We start from the raw sequence: 24,572 nt of genomic DNA on the forward strand, positions 1-24,572 counted from the left end.
AAAACTTATATAGGAATGATTAACATCAACTGCTAACAAAACAATATCCAGAAATCCTGCAGAGGAAGAAAATAAGTTCAATTTGCTGTGCCCGTTTCAGTGGCTCCATGAATTTTTTCCAAGTAACTTATCTAATCATGAGCCACTTCATAAGCATTAACATGAGGAGAGTTTTCAACAGCACCTGACAAAAATTCATCACACAATTGTTTCAACAGCTTTTATTCCTATCAAAGGCTATAAAAACAGGTGATCTGATCACCTTGAAAGGGATAAATAAATTAAAACTTGGGAATTGTTTAGAGAACATGAGATCTTTTCCTACTCATTCCTTATCAAAAGCAATACAATCACAACATTTTCAGATCTGAAGTTTCATACTAATCTCAGATTCATTTAATGAAGTGAGGCTCCTAGTACATGGAGGTGACAAATAATTGTCTTCAGCTTTGCATCTTAATGGAATACTTTCTCCAGTTTTAGTTTTGCTTTGTTGTTTCCTAGGCTGTAAATATTTAAAAGGAGTAAAGATTAGGCTATGCATTAGACCTCCAAAATATCTCGAGTTTTCTAAAGTTACAGTGTAAAACCTCAAGCTCAGACGCCACATGAACACGTAAGCTGAAACACAGCACAAGTGTGGGAAGGTAGTAACATCTATTCATTGTGTGATCTTCAGATACACCCTACTGGGTCTCACTAACAGTCTCAGGCAGTATTCTGCCTCCAAAAGAGAGAAAGCGAGACATTATTTAGGGACAAAATCTGTAACGCTGGTCGTTTTGTCATCCATTCCCCCCATACTCTGCACGCTCACAGCTGCTATGTTAGAACACCAAAGGCTAAACCTCTGCCTAATCTTCAGCATCCACATACGAATACATGGAAAACTGCATGGAAAAGTTCCATAATGTACATAGAGAGATGGTGTTCTAGTAAATAAAATATTTTTGAGAAGATGAGAGCTCATGTTTGAGTGGAAGACAAAAAGAACCAACAAGTACTCATCACTGAATATGTAGTTAAAGGACTATATGCTAAGAAAAATGATTCCAGCTCCAGTATCTCCTAGGAAAACAGAAGAACAAAAAGGGGTTAACAAGATGTTAAGTACTGACTTTCTCTAAATATAATCATACCTTTTCATTTACAGAGTCATTCCTTCTACTTTGTCTTTCTTCAAGTAAAGGTATTTCTGGCAAACACTGAGGGCTACTGTGGTTAATGCGTTGTTTTAATTCCTTTATAAACTCATCTTTGTCAGCCAGTTCTTTTCTTAACACTTCTATCACAGTTGCATTATCCTAATAAACAGTAAAAACTGCTGAGTTGTGGGATTGGCAAAAGGAATTAACACACACAAGCAGTATTGCAATTACTTAGTAGCATCAGTTTTAGAATTGCAGGCTAGAACACTTAACTATTCAAGAACAGTAACATTTCACGGATTTGTACGGTCACTGTTACAAGTGCAGTAGTCACAGAATTGCCTGGGAAGTTGTAATACAATATATTTTGATTCTTCTATTTTACTTATGTGCTTCAGCCTTCATCTCCCTTAAGATATAATAACCCGAGCTTTTATTTGTTCCCAAATCCTCGGTACTGTGAGAAAGTCGGCAGTTGTAGGGGAAGTTTTGCTATGAGAACATCTTCTCAGAGAAAGTGAATCCAAACATTCTCAAAAGAGCACAACTCATTTAGTCTTCTGTTTAGCTTCTGAAATTCTATGCTACGGCTTAGATTGGCTATCCTGATTAAAAGCTGGATGTTGAAATAAGAAATGCAACTTCCAGAGATCATCCCCCCTCTGCTTTTTGATGCTTCCCTTAATCTCTCTCCACGTCCCCTTCTGTCTTTTCATGCCATTGTAGATACTACCTCAGAGAAAGCAAAGAAAGTAAGAAACCTGAGACAGAACTACTGTCTGAGTATTGAGCCTAGCTTGGGATCCGGAAATGCTGTGAATTATCAGAAAAAGCTACAGATGTCCAGTCTGACTGTAGGATCATAAGCATCAAACTGACATCTGCTTATCTGAACTACTGAAAAAATTGAAATTTTAGTAATTAACAGAAATTCTGTTTCTGAAGAACAAAAATAAAAGCTGGTGCTTTTTTTGGTTAGTTGCACATGATGTCAATACGACAGTGTTCAAGAACAGAAGCACACCCAGAATACAAAGAGCAGGTACAGGAGTTTTACAGAATTTATGGGTAGCTAATCAGGTAGGAGGAAAGGAGAGCTGACCTTGCTTGAATCCTTTAAGGCAGATTGTCTCAGTTCTGCTATTTCTGTCTCTTTTTGTATGGCATTAGAAGCCAAAGTTTTGAGCTGTTCTTCCAAATCTTCTACTAACTGATCTCTCTCCTCACGCCACTTTTGAAGATTATGGTCCTTTTCCTCCAGCTCCTATATTTCATGATGAAAGAAAAGCATACACAGTAGAAACAAGCAGAATCTTTAAGACAGACTAGAATTAATAAGTTTTTCATATAGCGTAAATAAGGATTCAAGCTGATAAAAAGAGTTTATGGTAAGACATTTCAATTAACATATCATGATGTCACTCAACAAGATCAGGTTATATGCATGTATTATATATGTATTTACTATGCAGATTATTGTATTTAAAGCAATCTGCCAGTGCTCTGTAGTGACTAATTATTTGAATATCTTTCATGGTCTACCGCTAATTTCAGTTGGCCACTTTCATTTTGCTCCAATTTTTTTTTTTTTGACCTTTTTCCTGTTGCTTGGAAAAGGTGCTCTTAATTTTTATTAAATGAATGATGCAAGAAAAATACCTGTTTAAGTTGTTGGATAGTATAGTCTTTATAATCCAGCTCATCCTTAAACTGGTTATTAATCCTTTCAAGTTCTTCCATCTTGTTCCTGAGGGATTCCTCCACAGAACGCATCGTGGACACCTGTAATGTAAGCACAGCTCACGGTTCATTAAAAGACTTCTGTAATCCAACCTGGCCAAATACTTCTTTGTTAAATAAAGAGGAATTCACAAACAAGTGCTGAGTAGGAAAACGACAGCAAGTGCAAGGTTACCAAGGAAGACATGAATTCATTTTTAAGCTTCAATTTTCCACCCCAAGCACACCCAATAAACTTTCAGACTAAGATCCTGCAAAATGGGTTTTAAGATATCTTCTTGTTTAATAATTAAATTTTAACTATTAGCATCACTGAAGCTGAAATTGAAGAAAAAAAATATACATGCTTATATTAAAGAGCCTCTGGAAATTAGTCTATTTCTCTTCAAGTAAATAGCATTCTTCTTCCCAGTTATCAGCGTTTTTTCACAAGACTTAGGTTTTAGGCTTTGGAGTTACCACGGATACCAATGGCAAGTCACCAGTAACTTAGAGATAATAACAAGTCCCCTCCAGAGGCAGATTAGCTATTCTCTTCACAAACCTTATTCCAGACTACTAACCAACTTTACTTTCCTCTGTTCATTATCTATGCGAAACCATGTTTTAACTTGTGGTCCCCTCTAGAGCTTAAATGGCAACTTTACCTAAGATTTGCTGCTAGTCACACTAGTGTGAAATTTCCAGCTTCATAGTTAAAGTTTGAGAAGTTTTAACAGCAGAAAGCCAAGCATAATCTTACAGAAAAAAATAGCTCAGTTGACTACAAACCTCGCTTTGTACTTGCTGAATTTGTTTCTCGGCATCAGAATGTTTGTCTTTTAGATCTGCATACTCTTCTTCTTTCCTCTGCAAATCTTTTTTCAAATTCAGTACAAGGGCAGAACTCTCAGAAAGAATATTTTCTAGCCTTATGTTAAAAATAAAGAGACAAAGAACATTACTGTTACACATCTCATGGAAACAGCAATTACAGCTTAATCCATGCCCTGCCTGTTGGTTTCTATTTGTAAATAGACTCTTAAATCTATCTAGACCAGTGACAAGATTTAAACAATTACTTTTGAATTTCAGCTTGCTTCTCATAATCAGATGCTGAAGCAATAAATTATTCAGATGCTATTCTGAGGGATGGACAACAAAACCACCAGAAATCCCCATATTATTCTTTATTTCCTTGCACACTCCTGTTTTCCCATGGAACTCAAGTAGCATACCAAAGCATCCTAAAGTAGTAGTTTGGCCATTGATAAGCATGCAAATGCATTAAGTCGAAGGGATGTTCCCATTAACTATTTTTAACTCTAGTTCATTCTCAAAGGGCTCTAAGTTAACTCAGTGGTTACTTACGATTCTATACGTTGCACTTTCTCCATTTCACTCTTTTCCTTTTCCCGAAGAGAATGTTTCATCTGCTCCAAGCTGTTTTTCAGCTGCATAACTTCTTGAATCAGATTTGCTTCATTGATACTTAACTCTTCAACCTTTTTGTCTGCATTAGCAGACTTCTCCTGCAGAGTTGCTGTAACTGTCTCCAAATTAACAATAATAGATTCTTTTTCTTTAAGTAATTCATTGAGTTTTGACACATTGTCTTCCATTGTCTTGGAAGCCTCCAGGCGATATTCAAGCTCTCTTATTTTTACCTCACAGTTGGCAACTTCCTCCTGAAATTGTGCAATCACTCTCTGATCTTCTGCAGTCTTTTCTTCAAACTCCAGAGTTTTCTTTTCTATTTGCTCATGTAACTGATTCACAAGATCATCTTCCTGACTAGTGTGAGTTGTAATCTCACATAGCTTCATTACAAGTTGACGATTACGATTTTCAGCATTATTCAGTCCCGCCTTTAGGTTTTCATTGTCTTGAAGCAGTGCTTTGATGTGCTGACATTTTTGTGAGGAAACATCAACAATACTTCTGCATACTTCCCAAATCCTTTCAAGACTATAGTTAAAGGAGAGGTCCTGCACAAGATCTGAGATGGAAGAAGTCTGTGACTGAATGCATGCAGAACTAATTTGAGATGTCCCTGGCTCATCTTTTTCACAGTCTGAGGAATCCTTTACACTGACAAAGTCAGTACCGATGGCGTGAAACTCTAAGTGACATTTGTATAATTCATCTAATTTGGTCCGCATTTCTTTTACTTGTGACCCTTTATCAATTATATATTCTTTGGCAACTTCTATGTTGTTAGTTAGTTGGGCATTTTTGTTTTCAAGTGTCATATTTATAGATTTCTGTTCATCCAGTTCAGAAGCAATTTCCCGATAGTCAGCTTGACCCTGCAGAATTTGTTCACGGAGGACATCAGCTGTTTCTTCAGAAAAAGAAAGCTGAATACGCAGGTTTGTTACCTGCTTACTGAAATCTTCTTTTTTATTTTGTTCTCTTCTGCATTGTTCTTCAAGCACAGTTAAATGATGTTCCAAGATTTCAGTTCTTTCCCTCAGTGCTAGTACTTCCTTTCGGTACGCGGAGCACTTTTGTTTCATGTGTTCAATTGTCCTTTGCTCTACAGTGTTCTTTTTCTTTCTCTCATTTACAACTACTGTAAAACAAACAAACAAACAAACCAAAAAAAAAGGGGAAAAGGAATGTAGCTCAGATTGATTAAAATAATTATTACATAGCAGTTCACAACACCAAGTAGCAACTTCTAAGTGAAACACTGTCGTAATATGCAAGCCATACCCTCACATCACATAGTATTTGATACTAGTGAAGGAATTCAAGTCCTCTGAACACGTAATCAGGTGCCTCAGATTTCTATACAGAATTAACAGCAAAAGGTTTTCAGGCTGGAAGAACACGTTTACCATGGCACTACTCAAACCTTCAACTCCACACCAGTAGAAAATCTAATTAGATTTAAGAAACATGGGAACGAGATAGATAATTCACAGCTATATTCTTTCTATCTTCCATGCTTCAGCAATCCCTATAAAGGAGCCAGGAATCACTCCATCTACATCTAAATGGTAGATAAACAGTTCTCTAAGAAATTTCATTCCAACTCACAGTCCTCTTACTTTCAAAAGAAAGATAAAACCCTGGACAAGTTGATCACTTAAGTGTTGATATCTGTCTCTCTTATTCAGTTCATCTCTAAACAAAATATGAGGATTCCTACTTCTGTCCACACTTACTCTTTTGCATATAAAGTTCACTCATAAAGTTGTACAAATTTGCAGATTCAAGTTTCCATAAATATTCCATTAGCTTGGGGCTGTTTTTTTCTTTAACTGGTGAGCAATTAGCTAAAATCACATGCATTTTCTTTCTATCAAAAGCGACTTCTGCTGTATTTCATCATTGCTTTAGAATCCAGTTATGTCCATTCCATAATATGCATACTTTAAGTATTAAAAAAAATAAATATAAGTCAAGACTTACTAGGGATTGGGTCACCACAACAATATATTCCATGGTGATTCTTGTACAGTCCTTTTATTACTACAACTACAGAAATGCAGAATTTTATAGCGCCCACGTGCAGCCTGCATTACATACAGATTCACATGTACTGCATGGAAACAGCCTCTTAACTCATCTAAGGAGTTTTATATACAGCCCTCAACTGATTTAAAAGTCATACTGAAGAAACAGCAGTGGCATATTCCACCCCAAACCAGGTTTTGGGTTTTGACTGCTGCTCCCAGCAACACTAGTGAGGGGAATATGATTTATAAGTAATCTAAACACTTTATGCTGAAAACAACAAGCAAGCACTAAAGCAAGACAAATAAGACTAGGGAGAAGATGTGTAATGTTCAGTCTAGAAGCTCCTTACACAGGAAGTAGGGAAAAAGCATTATTACAGAGCATAGGAAACAAGACCTAAAAGCTCAGAGAATGGTGTAAATACCCTGAACTTTAAGCTGAGATAACCTAGCATCTCCTAAAACACTTTTGCTCGTGCTACTTATATAACTAATTCTACAAAAGAACCAGCACAACATACCTGTGCTCATTGTTCTACTGTGTATATTTAACATAGCTAAAGAATATATATTAAGAGTTTTTTGAAATTGGACGCTATTAATACTCACAAATAGAAGAAAATTTTAAAATGATTGAATACTCAGTACTTCTTAACCGAAAACTTCATGCTGACATTGTGACTATCAGCTACCCATTTTAATTCCTATGTGGAGCATTGCTGTCATTAATTTTTAAATGAGAGCTTTGGTCATATGATTAGAACAAACCCACTACTATTTGGAGTATGGAGGAGTCCACATCCCTCCCTCAGTCTCTGGTAAGATGCTTATATGTGATGCCATTCAGTGGTCACATTAGGATTCAATATTTATGCCAAATAAAGGCAGCAGGGACAAATCATCCAAGAACAGCATCTCATCCAAAGAAGGCCTTGACTTTCTCCCTTGCACATATTTTGCAAGAGGAATACAAGAAAGGAAGGGAATACAGCTAAGTTTTAGATTTTCCCTTCTACATTGTATATGCCTTCCGTAATTCTAGGAACACTGATGCTCAGCTGTGCCCAGAAGTGAAGTTAAATGCATCAGAGCTTATCCAAACCATTTTGCTCAAATATTGCCCATGAGCGAGCAATTAGCAGGTCGTCAACAATTTTGATAGTTGCTTCAGGAAAAACAAAACAAACAAACAAAAAAAAGCACTTGAGCAGCTGATGCTACTCAGAAGATCAGCAACAGCAGTTGAAACAATCCTAAAGAAACTGCTTTAAAACTATTACCAAATCTGCAAGTGCATCAACAGATGAGGAAAAAGCAGCAAAAAGGAAAAAAATAGTGCAAAAACTTTTATTCTTAAGCATTCAAAAATGAACAGCATAGGACCTTCTGAAAAAGGGATATTTACATAACAGTTACTTCTATTTACAGTTTAACACAGTGGCTTTTCTCCTTATACCATAAGGTAACGTGCTTCACAGCCTTTTGCTTCCTATCCGGAATAGGAAGCAATTTATTGTTTTGGAAGACACCCTGTTCAATGATGGAAGAAACTGTACCTTTCTTTGGAGGTGGCTCTTCCACAGTAGGCTTATCTTCATCAGTACTGCGCTTTCTTCCCACTTCCAACTCAGTTTTATCTTGTTTCAGTGCTTTAACTGAAAGCACTGAAAATTGGCTGCTTTCAGTTCCTTTATTAGTGTTCTCTTCTGCCGGTTCTGCTTTAATGGTAGTTAAATGGTAGGTAGTCTTTTCCTGTATTGATATAAGATCAGTTACATTGAAGCTTAACAAAAGGAGCACTTAAGTCTCAGTAATCTTCTGTAGGCAAATATTTACACAAAACCATACAGCTAAAATATTTACCCGGTGACTCTATAGACATCAGTTACAAATCTCAATAGCAGACAGAACAAGTACACCTTCAGATAATGACAAGTGCAATACTCGGTAGAGTATACAAGGGAAAGCAAGAGCCTAGCAGGTTACAAAGTAAAAGACTTGCACACAATCAAGAGTTTACCAGTTTATCAAAGAATTTCCTGTTTCCAAGAAGTCAACAAAATTACAAACATGGTCAAAGAGCAAATGGTCAGCTCTCATACAAGTTCATCACATCACACTTCTGCTAAGCTGCTAAAATCACTTTCATCGTGACAGATATAATCCAACCTTAAAGCTTAGTCAGCTCTGTCACGCATATTTTAGATTGTGTCCTTGACCACAAGTGAAGCTTCCTTACTTACAAGATGACGATTGTTAAGCCATGCTGGCACTGCCAAGGACTGATTATTCATCTTTAGTAGCTTATGAAAAGAAAAGCTTCAGAAGTGTTCAGGCCACACAATCTCACAGATAGAGTTGGAGCCTTGTTCTTGGAAGAAGTAATAGGTGAGGACATGACTACTCATCACAGTCAGCTTTAATACCATGGAAATACTAAGTTGCAGTGATGCAGACAGTCAAAGATTTAGAAGGGTCAAGTTGCTAAGCTTACAAGGTTAGAGATCTGAGTGACAGAATTAACTATAAATGTTTTCAGAGCTACTTCAGGCTACCAAACATCAAAAAATGAACAAAAACCACCAGAAGTGGTATGCACACATACTTAATCAAGCTAGTCTTCACATATTCAGTAGCTCGCAGTACATTAGTCAGGATAAAGTTTTATGGACTGCATAGAACGTGGAGATATCCTGACCATTCATACTTGTACTTCCAACTCTACTCAACATACTTTTACTGTTGCTCTTCCTCTGATGTAGGAGTGTGAGGCAGGAGTTAGTGGAACACGCTGATATTTTTGTTGTTTGTGTTAACAACAACTACCTTCAGATAAATTTGAATTGTTTACAATTTCAAGCGAGTACCAGCTACATACAGAAAATCAGTTTTCCAAAAATGTGTTGATTACAAGCATAGAATTAGTGTTTTTCTTTTTTTGTATAAGGATACGGAGATGTGTAAAACTCACATAATCTTTTACTTTTTCTTCTAAATGAGATTTTAAGTCTTGTAGCTCTGTAATAATGTCATCTTTCTGCACCTTGATTGAGATTGGAAATAAAAAATAAAAAAAATTCAGTCATCAGTTTCTAATGTAGTGTTAAGTAGCTGAATTACACAATGCATTAAAGGCAAATTCAGTTAAGCTAAGCTCGGTAAGAAATCTATTAATTGAGCCTACTGGAATAGCATTTTAAGCTACCACAAGTTGCTATTAATTAATTAATTAATTAAAACAATTTTACACAACATCTTCTTGATAAAGTTACCTCAGTTGCTTCTTTAAGTTGCTCAACAGACTCATCTAATTTAATCATCTGCATTTCAAAGTCTGTAACACACAGAAAAGGTTGTATTACATAAGTAGCCAATAGATAATTTATTAAGTAATCAATTTTTCCAGATATTCTAATGTTTAGGTAGCTTTTGAACAGATTAATTTATATGCATGTGGTCTTCACTTATTGGGAGTGATTCAGAAGTTTTCTATATTTCTTGGAATGAAAACATTGCATCAACAAGACATAAAGAAGAGTAGAGATTACAATATAAAAGTAAAAATCAAGATTTAGACATTTAACCCCATACTTACGAAAGCGTAAAGCTGCTAGTTGCAGTTTAAAGGAGAGGGGGAAAAAAGAAAAGAAATAACCAAAAACCGTGGAATTGCTGAACCTGAATATACACAAGGAACAAACTATCATTTATCTACAGGCTATGGTTCCAAAGGTAGAACATCTCCTCTAATTCCTACTCAAACTGGTTATTTCTATTTTATATTAATGAACTATTTCTGTCTTCTACCTTTCACATCGCATAACTCACCTTTGTTCTTCTGCATTAGCTCTTCTTCAGTTTTAAGTAGTTTGGTGTTTTTCTCTGTTAGCTCTTCTTTGGTCTCCATCAGTTCAAAGTTAGTTTTCTCCAGCTGCTTTTCAAACCAGCCAATATCTTCCTTTGGGTCCCCCAGGGATACAATGGAACTATGTGCTGCCTCAGCTTGCTCTTTAATATCCATGACATCATAATGCACAGAATCAAGAATGCCCTCAGGATCAACACAGGTGTCAGGCACTATGCTATGTTCTCCACCCTGAAACGTAATTTATAATCAGTTAAAACTGGTGAATAGCTGACTACATAATAGCTGTTATTTCTACAGATAGTCTGGATAGCCACTATGAAGACAGCCATACAAGAAGTTTTTAATTTCAGCTTCAAAACCCACCTCACAAATTCACATACAACATGACAGTGATTCATATGGGGGGAAGATAAGTGGCATTCTAGTAACAGCTAATATATTTTATAGTATTTGATGTTTGGTCACTACTTAAACCAGTTTTCAAGAAAGTACAAAGGAGTTATTGCAGACTCCAATCCTGCTTTTAACCTCAAGAGTTTCACTAGGCAAACAATGTACAAGAACTGCCACTTCATGCAGCCATAGATTTCTGCTTTTTTTATGTTTTGAGTTTCCAGTTGCATTCAATGCAACTGATCATCATCTTTTCAGTTCTTTGTCTTGCAGCGCCACATCACCCTCATAGGCTGCTCCCTCTACTTTCACACTTAACCTCTTTCAGATAAGGCCACAATCCAAGGGCACACATCCATCAATTGTGCTTCAAACACAAACTCTCAGCACTTCAAAGTTTTCCATCAAGACTGTAGCACTGATCTGACAGCTTAACTTCTTCAGTGTTATATCATAGCACTCACTCCTACCCATTCCGCTTAACCCCCACTTTCCCACTGAAGCATCTGATGGCCATAACACAGCTTTTCAAACTCTTTACTGCTCCACTTCTTTTGTCAACACTTGAACTGGACAATATTCAAAATTACAACAGCAGCAACATATGGGGTAGCTGGATTTGCTTTCCTACATGGGATCATATTTTGAGAAGAGAGAAAAATTAAGTAAATAGCATAAAATCTCCTCCAGATGTAACAAGTTGCTTCTTGTTAGGTTGAATACTTTTTAGGAATGAGATTCTCAGAAGATGCTTCTGCCCTCACGCCCCAAAGAAACAGAAAGACCCCAGTAGAGATTTTTAGAAAACTCTGTAGGAAAATTAAGCTCAACTAAAACACTAAATTAAAAAACCTGACTGCTGTATGGAGACAAACACCCAGATTCACTACAGATTCTACACAAATAGATTCATATTCTTAGAAGAACAGAATTTTTTCTTTAAATGCAAATCATAAGTACTGATCAACAAAATAGACTACAACATACTCACTTTTTGTGCAATAGCTGAGAATCTTAGCACATTGAGTGTTTCTTCATAGGTTGAAGCACACTGGCTGATGTTTGCTAACATGTGTATCTTCCCTTTTCCACTGAAGAATCCCTGAAGAAAGTGTGTTAACTTACTTTCACGAAACGGTATGTGCTGCTGCACCCTTTGAAGACAAAAACCACAGCAAATCCCATTAGCAGAAGTTAACAGCTTCATTTCAATGTGAGAGCTATCCAAGTGGAAGACAACACATTAATAACTGCACTAGTCTTTAAATCATTTTGAGTTGTGGGTTGTTTTGAATTTAATCTTTTTGCTAGTTTGCAGACAGGTTGTATGATTGTTCCAGCTACTATGCAGCCATTATCTTCTTAGACAACCCACGAGAACATTTAAAACAAAAAGTACATTCAACATCCAGCCTAAGATAGGTCATACAGCCTCACGTTAGCTTAAATTCTCTCTCACCTTTCTCTTTCCCTTACCACATCTGGCAAACTGACCTATCTACTTCTAAGAAAACAGTAGCCAACAAAATCAGAGATAACCACTCTCTCAGGATATTGTCTCTAGGAAAGGACAATAGTAAATACTTTGGAAATAAAGAAGCATATACTTATCACAACATCTCTGGTGTTTCCTAAACCAGGGTTAAGTCACTGAATCAAACAGCTGGTGATGTACAGAAAATTAGGAGAGAACTCCTAAAGCGTGACTAAACACACTGTTCTCTAGTGAGGTTACCTGCTGGACTCTTTACAGCTACTGAATTCTGCAAACAGAGCTAAAAGCTTCACATAGCTACGCTCCTGTCACAACACACGTGACCCATAAGTAGCTTTAGTGCAGGAGTGGTAAATGAGTTCTTATTTTAAAGAAAATTACTATCAAAGTCATCACTACATTTCCCCCATATTGTTAAAATTTCAAGTGATCAGGACCAACAAATAAAACAGTTCTGAATAAATCAAAGCACTTTAAGCAGCAGCTAATTTTAAGGAATCCTTCTTCCCTAGAAAGGACAGACAGATAAGAGACTAATCCAGTAGCAAGGCCTATTTTCATCTACTTTTAAGCATAACAGAATTTGAATAGGCTACCAGGCACAGTGTGGCATTTCATGAACACAGAGCTCACCTAATCTTTGGGACAGAAAGACACCTTCAAATGAGAATCAGCAGAGAATTCTGCAATTATATCCAGCTGTGACTGTAAATAAATACTACATTGTTTAAAATACAGAAAGCTCTGTCTGCACTCATTTAGAGCACAACCTCAGACAGAAGTAGCAAGCAGGCTTTCTTCTCTCTGAATTTGGTTAGCTAGATCAGAAAGAATGATGAAGTTGCATCAAGGTTTGGAAAAATATATATATATATGTATATATATAATTATATATGTATATATGTAATTATATATATCTATATATAAATTTTTTTTTCCAAATTATATATATATATATTCTGACCATGTCTCTTGGCTAGGACAAAGCACAGCAATATCCCTGAGGAAAACTGTTACAGCAGAACTAAATGATAAATGCAACTAACTAACAAAGGAGGAAAAGGTCTAACATTTCACACATTTAAAGTGAAAATAGTGAAAACAAATTTTATAATCTGCCCCAGGACTTGTTTGAGAAGGCAAGGCCAGAAAAAAAAAAAAAAAACCCACAACGTTAATTTGCTTAAGTCTATGATAACACATTCAGAAATTTAGAACTAGAATGGTTTTATTTGAAAAAACAAACAAACAAACAAAAAACAACAACAAAAAGAAGGCAAGTTTATAGATCACTTTCTTAGATCATTAAGTCTTCACACATCTGCAGAAGCCTACAGATAGTTTTCACTCATAACATAGTTTCGTACTCTGCATTTTAAACAATAGTTTAAACACTGTACATGATATCTGAAATCTACAACTAGTTTACAGTTTGTACAAGAACTTACTTTGACTGCTGACTGATCTTGAGTGCACTAATACACTTGCTTAGAGTTAGGAGAGATGCATTGATATTTCCACTCTCTTTCAGTCTGTCACCTTCATTGCACGTCTTGGTATTCCTTTCTGAACTAGCAAGATCACACAGTGATAATCTGAAGGCAGATAAGGAAAATTAAGTTTTCTTGCCTTTGAATGTACATTGATTATTTATCATTTCCAACACAACCACTCCTCCTAGAGGAACAATTTCTTGAACCCTTTCATGCTTTTTAATGTTGCTTTCCTAGTGAAGTTGCACACTACTTCCTGCCAAACTCTTTTCCAACACAGCTTCCATTTTTCTGCCATATTCTTCCTTCTGAGGATTTACATTAGTTCAGAAGTTGAGTGAGAAGGATAAAGGAACACTGTGTGGAACAGTGGGCACAAGATATAGAACAGCATTACAACTTGATGGTTTAGTACTGCATAATGACAGGAAATGGGGAACCACCACTCATACAGGAGGCTGTATCAGGGAACCTAGTGTCCGTAGCCCAATATCAATACATCAATACTGAAAGTAACTGACAATTTCATCCTAAAAGAAGAAGGGAACTCTGCTCTGAACTTACTCATTGACTCGTGTCACTCGTGGCATTTCAAGGTCTTCAATTCTTAGTACCTTAATTGTAAATATACTGTGGCTAAAAGGAGAAATGAAGCAAGGTCAATAGCCAGAAATACACATTTTCTAAAATCTGTAACATCTGTTCAAAACACTGCTGGATTTATTCCAGATTCAATTAACAATAATTCTACTAGATGCATTAAACCTTTTAAAGAGACATTCCGTCTTGGTTTATTTTGCTTTTCTTCCCCCTCATGAACCACCATTACTTACATGGAAGAAGGCTTAGTTGTTTTGTTGAGAGTTTTTGATAAAACACTTAGCTTTTGTATGCACTTATCTGCTTGAAGGACTAATCCTTCTAGTTTAAAGCACTAGAATCACAAACTGTCACAAAATATCACATGGAACACTAGATATCAAGCCTTTTTAAAGCCTCTTCCCCGAAAAAAAGCCATAAACAATATTTTCATTCATCCCTCTTCCCCACACTATGTTACACCCAATGTTAGTGAAAGTTTCCCACCTTCAGCTGGAGCAAGTATTTAGCTTTGTGCTTGCAAAACTCCGGTGTTTCTGTCCCAGTTTAAAAAGTCTGAAAGCTTCTTTAGAATCAGAAATCTGAACCCACTGCAAACCTTTCAAAAGAAGGAAAAGTGATTTTTGCAAGCTTCATTAGCAAAAGAGAAAGTGAACAAGAAATAAGGTATACAAACTAAGAACATTTAGTTAAGACAATAAAATACTTCATTAACTCTGCCTCAAACATACGACAAGCTGATGGCAGATAAGACTAAGATTCTTCCTCCCACAGAAAAGGGCAAGGTATAGTATAGCACAACAGTTTATCCTACCAGTATACTAAAGTATGCTCCATCCAAATTAAGCAAGCAGCCTTAGTACTGAAAGTACAAAAGCTAAGTTCTTAAACTACAGAAGCCCAAAGTTTGTATTCACTGGTGCAGAAGTCAATCTGAGAAGTTTTTTGTTTTAGCTTGTAGTTTTTATTGGGGATGGGTTATCTGGATTTTGTCTGCATTATAACGACTGTATGGCTCTCATTTTCAAGGATGATGAAGGCAGTGGAGTTCACACAGGCTTTATGGGCAAAGTACAGGAATAAGGAGAATACTGTTGAAGATGCAGATACGTACATGTAGCTTGTTGCCTTCACATTCAAGCAGACACTTCTAGAGCTACACTGAACACATTTAAGAGTTTTCTATCTCAGAATTGTTACACTATTCCATGACAAGCTTGGCAGTTTGCAAAGTATTCTAGTTACCTTTTACGTAAGAATATCCCTTGATGTCTTGAGCAAGGCAAAGTGTCCTTTTTTTTCTGTCATTTGATAAAGGAGCCAGTAAATCATAAAAACATTCATTGTAAATCTCAAAAAATGAAACCCAGAGAACTTCACAAAATCATCTATAGATAATCTGCTAAGTTGGTCTGATCCTTCTGAGAGATTTTCTGCACCTGCAAAGTAGAAAATATTACAAGTCAATGTAGAGACAGTAAAACTAGCTGCATTTAAAAATAAGTAATAGTTAAGCTTACAGCTTAAAACTTTTCCCAGAACATAAACACAGAGAATCCCCACCTCTCATACAAACACCAAGTAGCTGGAAGTCAAGACGCTTGCCCTACACATTTGCAAAGACACGCCTGCTATAAAGCTTGCTTTTTCACTTCCAAAACCCAATCTAACATCTATAGTTGGGTTAGAAATATTCAGAACTCTTCAGTCTTTACAATATAGAGAACTGAACTAGTAAGGACACTTCGTTCTGACTTTTTAGGGAAAAAAAAGTATTTAGTGAGTTCTTAAGTGCCCTAAAGGCCTGTCGGAAAACCACTAGGGATCTTATCACAAATCATACTCTTTTTCTTTGTTTTACTTTCACCTCATAAAACCAGGTTATGATAGATGTCCCAGTAGTCTCCTAGCCATTTTATTCCTTCTGTTTTCTGCCCAGATGTCCTGCCCATTATTCCGTTCTGTTACAAATAAAAGCTAAATAATCCTTTTATTATCAGCATTAGCCAAAAAAGCCAGTCGTTGACCTTACAGAAGCTTTTCTAATTGCTACTGTTTAATATAAAACATACCCTTAGAATCAGCTGGGGATTTGTCATTAGTGCTGTTGTGATGGTCTACCTACGAAAGAAAACAGAGACTTTAGGATTTATTATTGATGTACAGCACCAATACACCACTGGTTGCTTTTATTTATTTATTTATTTATTTATTTTAAAAGCAGCTGTATTGCTCTACCAGAAAACAATACAGTATAGTTCCAAGGTGCCAACACAAAAATCCTGGCTACACATTTTGACTGGTTTCACCTTACTACTCATTTCTGACAATTCCTTTACTATAAGATCTGATGCATTTCAGCTTCCTGATTCAGAAAGAAAAAGAACAAATAGGGAGAGAATCCCCAACAGGAAAAGGAGTTATTTAATAAGATGATTTTCAATAGCCCATTTATAATCTGCGTTTTACCCTTCATGAATCTTGGACTCCTGAAATATTTTTCTTATTGGGATTTTCTTAATTCAGGACTTCCATATCCTATGGCTTATTAGGTCAACTCTCAGAAAAGGAAGTTAAGGTAGAATACTTGATCACTTAATGTAGATAAGCAGCTTATTATTTCTTAACTCAGGCTATCAAAGTGTTACACAAATGAAGTTATGACTAAATTTTGTAAATATAATATTTTTAAGTAGTTTGGTCATAGAAAATACAGAATAGCTCCCAACATGTAGATCTCATGATGTTCATAGATGTATACTCAGTTCCCAGGCTTCAGGTTGTGTTGCTTTTTTATAGAGCACAAAAGTAGAAAGAAATTCTCATCTACTGAAGAGGAGGAATCTCACCTACCAGATACAGTATGCTTAGAAGTAAAACTTTTAACATAGAAGTTTTCATCTACATGACACTCACCCAGATCTGGCTTTGTATAGTCAGCAAAGCTTGTACCTACTTAGCTTATAAGGTCAAGTATTTTACCTAGGAACACGGGTCTTGAAACTAGAGGAGGCACCTATATCGCACGACCACATCTTAACTCTCTAATGGAGTAGGATGAGATCAGCATATAGCTGTCCACTGCATTTTCTTTCCACATACTCACTAAACCTAGAACAGTTTTACACATCTTTGGTTCATGTAGAAGACAGGTGTTGTTTTTCCCCGAAATACTTAAAGATCATTGGAGCCAGACTTCATACTCAGCTGTGCTCTTGAAATAATTCAGAAGGAATTTTACTGCCACCTGCCTTTCACACTGTGAAGTCCACACTTAACCACCTCATCAGTAAGATCAAGTTAACATACTCCACAACTAAAATACCCCAGTGTGGTGTAGCACACCACTAATAAGATGCTTCATTCTTTTTCAGCAGGAACAGAAAGACAAATAGAAAACTGTGTGTAAATACAGAACCCTCTTTCATTACAGAATGGAAAGGATAACACTGAACTATCACAAGATGCATGTACTCATCATTTCTTTATAAAGTAGTTTCCTACCTCTTTTGTCAGACGAAGCAACAAATTTTTAAGAGCAATTTCTTCTCTCACTTTGTCATTAGTCAGTTTTACGTAATCTCTCCACTGAATAGGTTTCAGATCCATTTTTGTGTATAGCCTTCCTCCAACAGTTTTAAACAACATATCCATCGTCCTTGGCAAAATACCAACATCATCTTCTGTCCCTGTAAGCAATACACAAAAGAAGGGCCAGGTTACTATTGTAAGCAACATATAAACATAAATGAAGACAAAGATAACTGATTCTAATCTCAAAGTATACACAAAGAATTTAGAGGCCAGTTACAGTCTGAAGCAATGTTTGCAGTGTTACTAGACTGTTCCCTGAAAAATACTGGCTTTAAGCAACAGCTCACATCCCATTCCTTAGACATTACAGGGCATCACTTTAAAACAGCCAGAATATTCTACATAAGCTTAGCCTTAAGAAGAAAAAATAACCAACAGCAAACTCCCACATTTAACAGACGTGCAGATTTTCAACTGTTTACCAGGCTCCCTTCCCGCTCTGAAACAACCCTGAAATAACAACCAGAGTGATGTCTCTGCTACAACATTCCCTTCGTCCCACAAACCCTATTTAGAAATATCTACAAGTCTCATAAAAACTGTTAGAGTAACTCAGCTCCTTTCCCATTGCCTTTTCTTGGAGCACACAACTACCTCCACATCTTGCCTACTTCACGCCTTAGTTTTTCCACTGTCACTAAATACCAAGCAAGCTTCAGTGTTTTAAAGTCAGTCATGAACACAAGAGAGGACAATACGCAGAAGAATTTCTATAGTGCTGTATGGAAGGTGCATAGAAAGATAATTTTTGAACATACTACCCTGTTGATTCTTAATATTTAAGTCCTAAAAAGGTATTACTATGGGAAAGTCTTCAGCTCCACGCATATAAAACTATTGGAAATACATAGTAACAGAACACTAAATAACAGAAATAAGGGGAATTTGTTTCCTGTGAACCCAATCGTTTCATTTGTTATGACAATATTAAACATAAAAAACAACTGCTCCCAGCCAGAAAGGAGATTGATGTATTATTTCTGTACTACTAAAGCTCAGGGAACACAATCTTCTATGCTGCTGTTATTACTAAAATCAGAAATTTGGAAAAAGATTGAAATACCTTGATCAAATGTTTCAGAATGTTTAATTTCTGCCTACAATAAATCAAACAAACTCAGACATACTTTGCCTTCAAATAAAGAACAGCATTTAAGATGCACGCATTTATAGTAGGAACAAAAACCAAAGTTATTGTAGTGTATGCTGTCTTACACACTTGTAAATTTAGTAATATTTGTTATGGAAGAAGACGACTTTTCAAGGCTACTAATATTCAAAAGAAGGCAACGTACAAGGCCTGTTGAGTAACTAGGTAAGAAGTCATAACATCTCTCTCTTCTAGAAGTAGTTCTCACTTTAAGAAATTAATTCAAGGAAAAAGCATTTCTGCTCATACCTTGGAATGTGTAAGTTTTCCCAGCATTTGTAACGCCATACGTAAAAACAAGGCAATTACATCCTTCTAAGAACTCTTTCACTGGTTGCTTCACAGTACCTTCAAAGAATTCTTCTTGAGTTGCTTCAGGTCCAAACACCTGAATGTTACCAAGAAGCTGGTTAATCTCTTTATTTTGTTTAAGCAATATTTAGGTACTTGTAAGGAGTCAGATACACGTTGATAATTCTAAAGACAGTTAAGGAAAACTTGTTTGCTTTATATGAAGTAACAGAAGACAAGCAACTTTTTCCATAAATAACTTAAAATCATTTAAAGACAATTAATTTACCTGTGAAAAGGTGAACTTCTGTGTTGCCTGTCCTAAAGTTTTATCGCTCATTCTTCCCAATGAGCTCTTAGGGGACTTCAGTATAATGCTTGTTGAGTCCTCAAGTGAAACACATCCCTATTACAAGGAAGCACAAGTAATGCAGGCATGAAAAAAGTTTTAAAAGGTCATCTTACAGGAAAGAAAACATATATACTTTAAGGGTTGTTTTTTTGTTTATGATTAAATAAATGCCTTACCTGTGACCCATTTGCTCTCTCCCGTGCCGTAAAGGGTTTAATACGCAGGCAAACTTGTATGTGTCCCCTAGGCTCCAAACTAGACCTCTAAAATTAAAGAGCTGGAAGTTAGAAATCTGACTAGATCCTCTGTTTGATGATTAGCACATTAAAGCAGCATTATTTTCATCATCCTATTGTAACAGACTCATTTGTTAACACAGGAAGTAATAATATTTTACTGTTTTCACAAGTGCTTTGGACCCTGCTAAACTTCTTAGTCAGAGCCTAGAATTTCAGAACAAGTACTACTGCAACACACTCCTGTACTGCATTCAGGCCAACTATAAACAAAAGTACTCCATTATTGTGCTTCTGAGACAATGTTAGCTTCATCCACTGATACCGGTGCTCCTCATAAGGTATCAAAGCAACACCACACATCTTGGTCTAGTCTATGCACAGTCTAAAAGCATAGTGAAGATGATTTTCATCTTCTCTGTAAGATTCTAATGCTTCTTATAAAGAAAAGAATTAAGTTTATTTTTTTTTGGAGAAACAAGCTGCCTTTGTGGTCCTGAGGGCCCCTTTTTGTCACCTGTTGGGCACAGCAAGAGAGCTTTTCTTGTACAAATCTATGCCCTGTGTACCTTTCTCGATCCCAAAACCTAGAGTTGTGGTGCAGACACTGGATGCTGACCAGAGCAGTAAAAGAACAGAAGAGGGGAAAAGCAGATACAGGTAAGACACCTAAAAGAAAGAAAAAGAGCAGAAGAGAAGGAAGGATACGGTTAAGAACAAAGGACAGAAGATGGAAAGTGCTATAGAGGATTGGACTGGACATGAGCAGATCAGAGCTACACCAAGGTGTGGCTTCTCCCTGTGTCCCTATCCACCACTGGCAACATCCCCCAATGACAGGGATGCTGCTGCCCCAGCAGCTGATGGGGTTGTGGTCTGGGGTTATGTTCTATACAGAGCCTCCACAACCTGCTACAGACACCCAGTTCCCTGACACTTCTTTTTTTTCCAGGTGCCTGCACACAAGGAACAGGTGTTCCCCATGCCCTGCATGCTGGTAATTAGTGTGGGCAATTACTGTGTGGGAATTGGGGGAGGGAAATTCAGGGGTGGGATAGTGAGGATGAATTGGAGGGAGCTGGGAAATTGTTTGGGTGGGACTGTAGAGATCAGGCATGACTGCTAGGATGGGGGATATTTGGTTGGAAATACTGTCATTTCTATTACTCATTGCTTTGTATGATAAGTTATTAAATGCTTTATGTTCCCTCTGCTACATCTTGCTTGCAGTCATTTGTGCAGTGACAAAGGTCCTCAGCTCTACATGCCCCTCCAGGGCAGGATGGAGCACCACAGATGGCAGTGTTCCACAGCTGCCACCAGCAGCCCCAGCTCGTCCCTCCACACCTGAGGTGTGAGTGGCTGTGAGAGGAATGTCTCTGTGGAAGTGCAGCTCATTCCTCCCCTCTGATGGGGGCAGAAGGCATCTGCATTTCCCTCATGGCTCTTATTTCCTGTGTTACTGTGGGAAATGAGCTGAGCCACTGTGCCTCCCTACTATGGCAAGCTCTGCAGCTCTGCCACTGTCTTTATACTCAGCTGTTCCTGTGTGTAATGCTCCACACTTGGACCCTGCAGAGCCCAAAGGCCTCCTTGGCTGCTGTTACTCACCTGGACATTGAGGGTGCTGTGTCTCCAGTCTGTACCTGCTTCCAGGTGTCACTTGCAAGACACTGCGAGTCCACCTGGTTGGAACTGCAGTCAACAAACACAAATGTGAAAGAAATAAGAAAGGATTCTTTCATTTCACAAGCTTTCATCTCCATTGAAAGATGTTCTGCTGTGCAGCACAGCTGGGAGCATTTCATATGTGCAAAAAAGGGGGATAGGCCCTGGCTGTGCCGGGCCCCCTTCCGGCCCAGGCCCCAAAGCAGCCCCGACTGTGCTGGGTTCCCCTCTCACCTGGGCCCTGCAGTGGCCTCAGCTGTGCCTGGTCCCCCTCTGCTCTGGGCCCTGAGCTGGCCCCAGCTGTGCCTGGTCCTCCTCCATCCTGGGCCCCAAGGCCCTGCCTCTGCCTGCTCCCCCTCTGCTCTGGGCCCTGAGCTGGCCCTAACTGTGCCAGGCCCCCCTCTGGCACAGGCCCTGCCTCAAGCCCCGCCCCCTGTGGGCAGCACTGCTAGTGCCTGTTGGTTTTGCTCTCTTCCCTCTTCTTTCCCTGTTCTCTTCACAAATGCTTTCAGATCCCCCAGGATGACGTGCACTGACACTGCTGCCTTCTTCCTGCACAAACTTTCTGGGCAGCTCAGCTTTTTCTACAGAGCAGCGTGCCTTTGGAAGTGCTTGGAGGATGTAAACTAACAGCAAGAGAACACTGAGCTCTTCTGGGTCTTTCTAGGAATGGCAAAGAGACAGGAGAGAGTGCTCAGCCTCGAGTGGTTGCTTGTATGCAGAAATCACAGTTGTCAACATCTGTGCTGTTTTGCTGTAGGCAGTAGTGTGTGACAAGAAGCCTACAATTACCAATTTAGTGAACGTAATTAATTGTAACAGTTCCCCTTTCTTCTTCCCTCGACACTTGGGTTATGGAGTTCTCCTATGCTATGTGCCGGTGTAATACCTCTGAGCCACAGCACTGTTGCGTTTAGCAAAGCTCATGGCAACAGGCTTTGGCCAACCTCAGAGCTACGTAGATGATGACAAGATATCCGATGATAGGAGGGAAAATGAACAAGCTCCAAGGTAAGTGTTGTTTTTTCCTTCTAGTCAGCACGCCATCGCTAAATCTTCCATGCTGTGACTTTTATCTTGATAGTGATGATCCCTTAACCTCACACCTTTAGCACAGCACTTTCTGTGGAGATTCCCACCAGTGACAAAGTATTAGTGCCGCTTTTCTGCCTGTTTCTTTTTTGTCTGTATTTTACAGAATGTGGGTATTTCTAAATAGGGCTGCATGAAGGGGTGCGTGTGTGATGGAAGAGTGAAGGAAGTCCACTGCAGATCTGTGCTTACTGCAGAAATGGCACCATGCTGTAGCAGCAAAAAGGCAAATGGTAGGAACTACACTTGAAGAGTGGAAGTTGGTGGTTGGCTGCGCTCAAATCTTCCTCCCAGGAGATGCTCTTCAAGTATTGCTTGTTCCTTTCTGCCAGAAGCTGACACAAGCGGTCTTCCAGCCAAGCGCAGCCTTGCGGAAAGTCTGGGGAGGACTGCAGCCTGTGACGTGGCACCCAGGAGAGGTACAGATGCACAACAGGCATCAGGGTTTGATTCAATGTCTTTCTAGTTAGGCTTTCTGTCCATTCTTTCTTCATACTCCTTTTGCTGCGTGTTGCTTGAGGTCTTCATCCCTGGGATTTACAATTACCTTCCCTGTCCAGATTTGAAATGCAAACCCACCCTTCAGCTCAGATCCTAAGATCCGCTACTGTGAACACGCAAGATGAGATTTCCTAGTATTGTGGCCCATTTTGCTACAGAAATTAGCCTTGGTCACTCTTTAAATCTTACTGCTTCTCCTTTCTTGATTATAACAGATGTATGCCTGGAGCCAAATGGAAACATCTATGCGAAAGTGGTGCAGGAAGTGCTTTCAGAGAAAGCTCATCTTCAGGCTGGAGGGCTTCCTGTAACAGCAGGTCCCAGCTCTGTCTCCAAGACCCTGGCTGGGTGTAAACACAAGGGTTTGGACAAAGAGAAACAGACTGCAGCGCAGTTGCCTGCTACCAAAAGAGCCAGAGGCAGGAACAGAGACAGTGTGCCGGCCCCAGCAGCACACCCTGGGCCTGCCCCAGCACTGAGCTCCAAGCAAAGAGGTAAGAAGGTGCTGCGGTACCGTCCTGGTGAAGTGCAACACATTGAGTTTGCTTAGGGCTTGCTTTTTCCTGCTCTGTAGAGGGGATAAGAGTTGAAGGCTACAAAGTCCAAAGGCAGTGAGGTGCCAGAATACCTAAATGCATCTCTTTCTGTTAATTTCACAGTGGTCTTCTGTATGTCCCCCTGGAAATGTCTGAGAGGCTTCCTAGTCCCATTTGCTTTGTCATTGGACTGCCATTTGTTTTCACAACACCCATGTTTCTGCAGTTTTGCTGTTAACAAAATGAATTCATTGGTATTCTTGCTTTATAGAAAGAAGACAACGACAAAAAGAAAGGAGAAGGGAATTGAAAAAGGCTTCTCAGAGAGCTGCACATATAGAGGTGAGTCCTTGGTGAACACAGACACACATTCTCTTGTTGGTCTCAGTGCCTCCATCTGTCAGATATGAAAGAGATGGTAAAATCCTGAGGGAAGCAATGGAATAGAAAAGCAGCCAGCTGTGTGTTTGAGGAAATGACACTGTCAGTGAGAGCTGCCATGGGGAGCTTGGACGCCTTCCTCTGGCTTGAGAAGGATGTGGTTGGTAACAGCCAGAAGGTTTTGCTGTGATAAAGAAGCTTGCCATGCCGGGCATTGCAACCTTTGAAACAGCCTTCCCACAACAGAGCATAGGCAGTGTGTCCTGGGAAGTAGTGTCAGTGACCTGAATGAAAGGAACATGCTGTTCCACATGGGGCCATTCTGGATGTTTACTGGTCAGAGTTTCTTCATGAGATCTCCCTAGATTGTTTCTGTCCTACTTCTACGCTTGCTTTGTTTCTTTCCAGTTCTCTGCAGCGATGAACAGCCTTGCAGAGATGATGCAGAAGCTGCAGCTGAAAGACTGAGAGGAGAAACATCACATGGCAGCGGCTGCAGTGCGCAGTGTTTCAGTTGCTGCCCAACTCAGTACTTGTAGTTTGATTGCAGTCAATCAATAAACCATCACAATTAGAGATTCACAAAGA

At 38.5% G+C, this 24,572-nt stretch overlaps 1 pseudogene across 1 annotated transcript; it reads right to left on the reverse strand.

The window, feature by feature from the left end:
- Positions 1 to 346: 346 nt before the first annotated feature.
- Positions 347 to 22,775, reverse strand: LOC146755640 (kinesin-like protein KIF20B; annotated as a pseudogene). The gene is made up of 21 exons (XR_014937962.1): positions 22,759 to 22,775; positions 21,418 to 21,433; positions 19,747 to 19,833; positions 19,508 to 19,624; positions 19,177 to 19,315; positions 17,688 to 17,872; positions 16,256 to 16,304; positions 15,429 to 15,569; positions 14,670 to 14,781; positions 14,148 to 14,219; positions 13,539 to 13,685; positions 11,587 to 11,749; positions 10,163 to 10,430; positions 9,607 to 9,668; positions 7,891 to 8,086; positions 4,239 to 5,442; positions 3,660 to 3,798; positions 2,808 to 2,930; positions 2,251 to 2,412; positions 1,140 to 1,304; positions 347 to 505 (listed from the first exon to the last, which is right to left on the reverse strand). The product of XR_014937962.1 is annotated as a kinesin-like protein KIF20B (transcript).
- Positions 22,776 to 24,572: the final 1,797 nt, after the last annotated feature.

The sequence above is a fragment of the Coturnix japonica genome, chromosome 31 (assembly GCF_054131305.1).
Source record: "Coturnix japonica strain WE chromosome 31, WE-NBRP24, whole genome shotgun sequence".
Classification (NCBI taxonomy): Eukaryota; Metazoa; Chordata; class Aves; order Galliformes; family Phasianidae; genus Coturnix; species Coturnix japonica.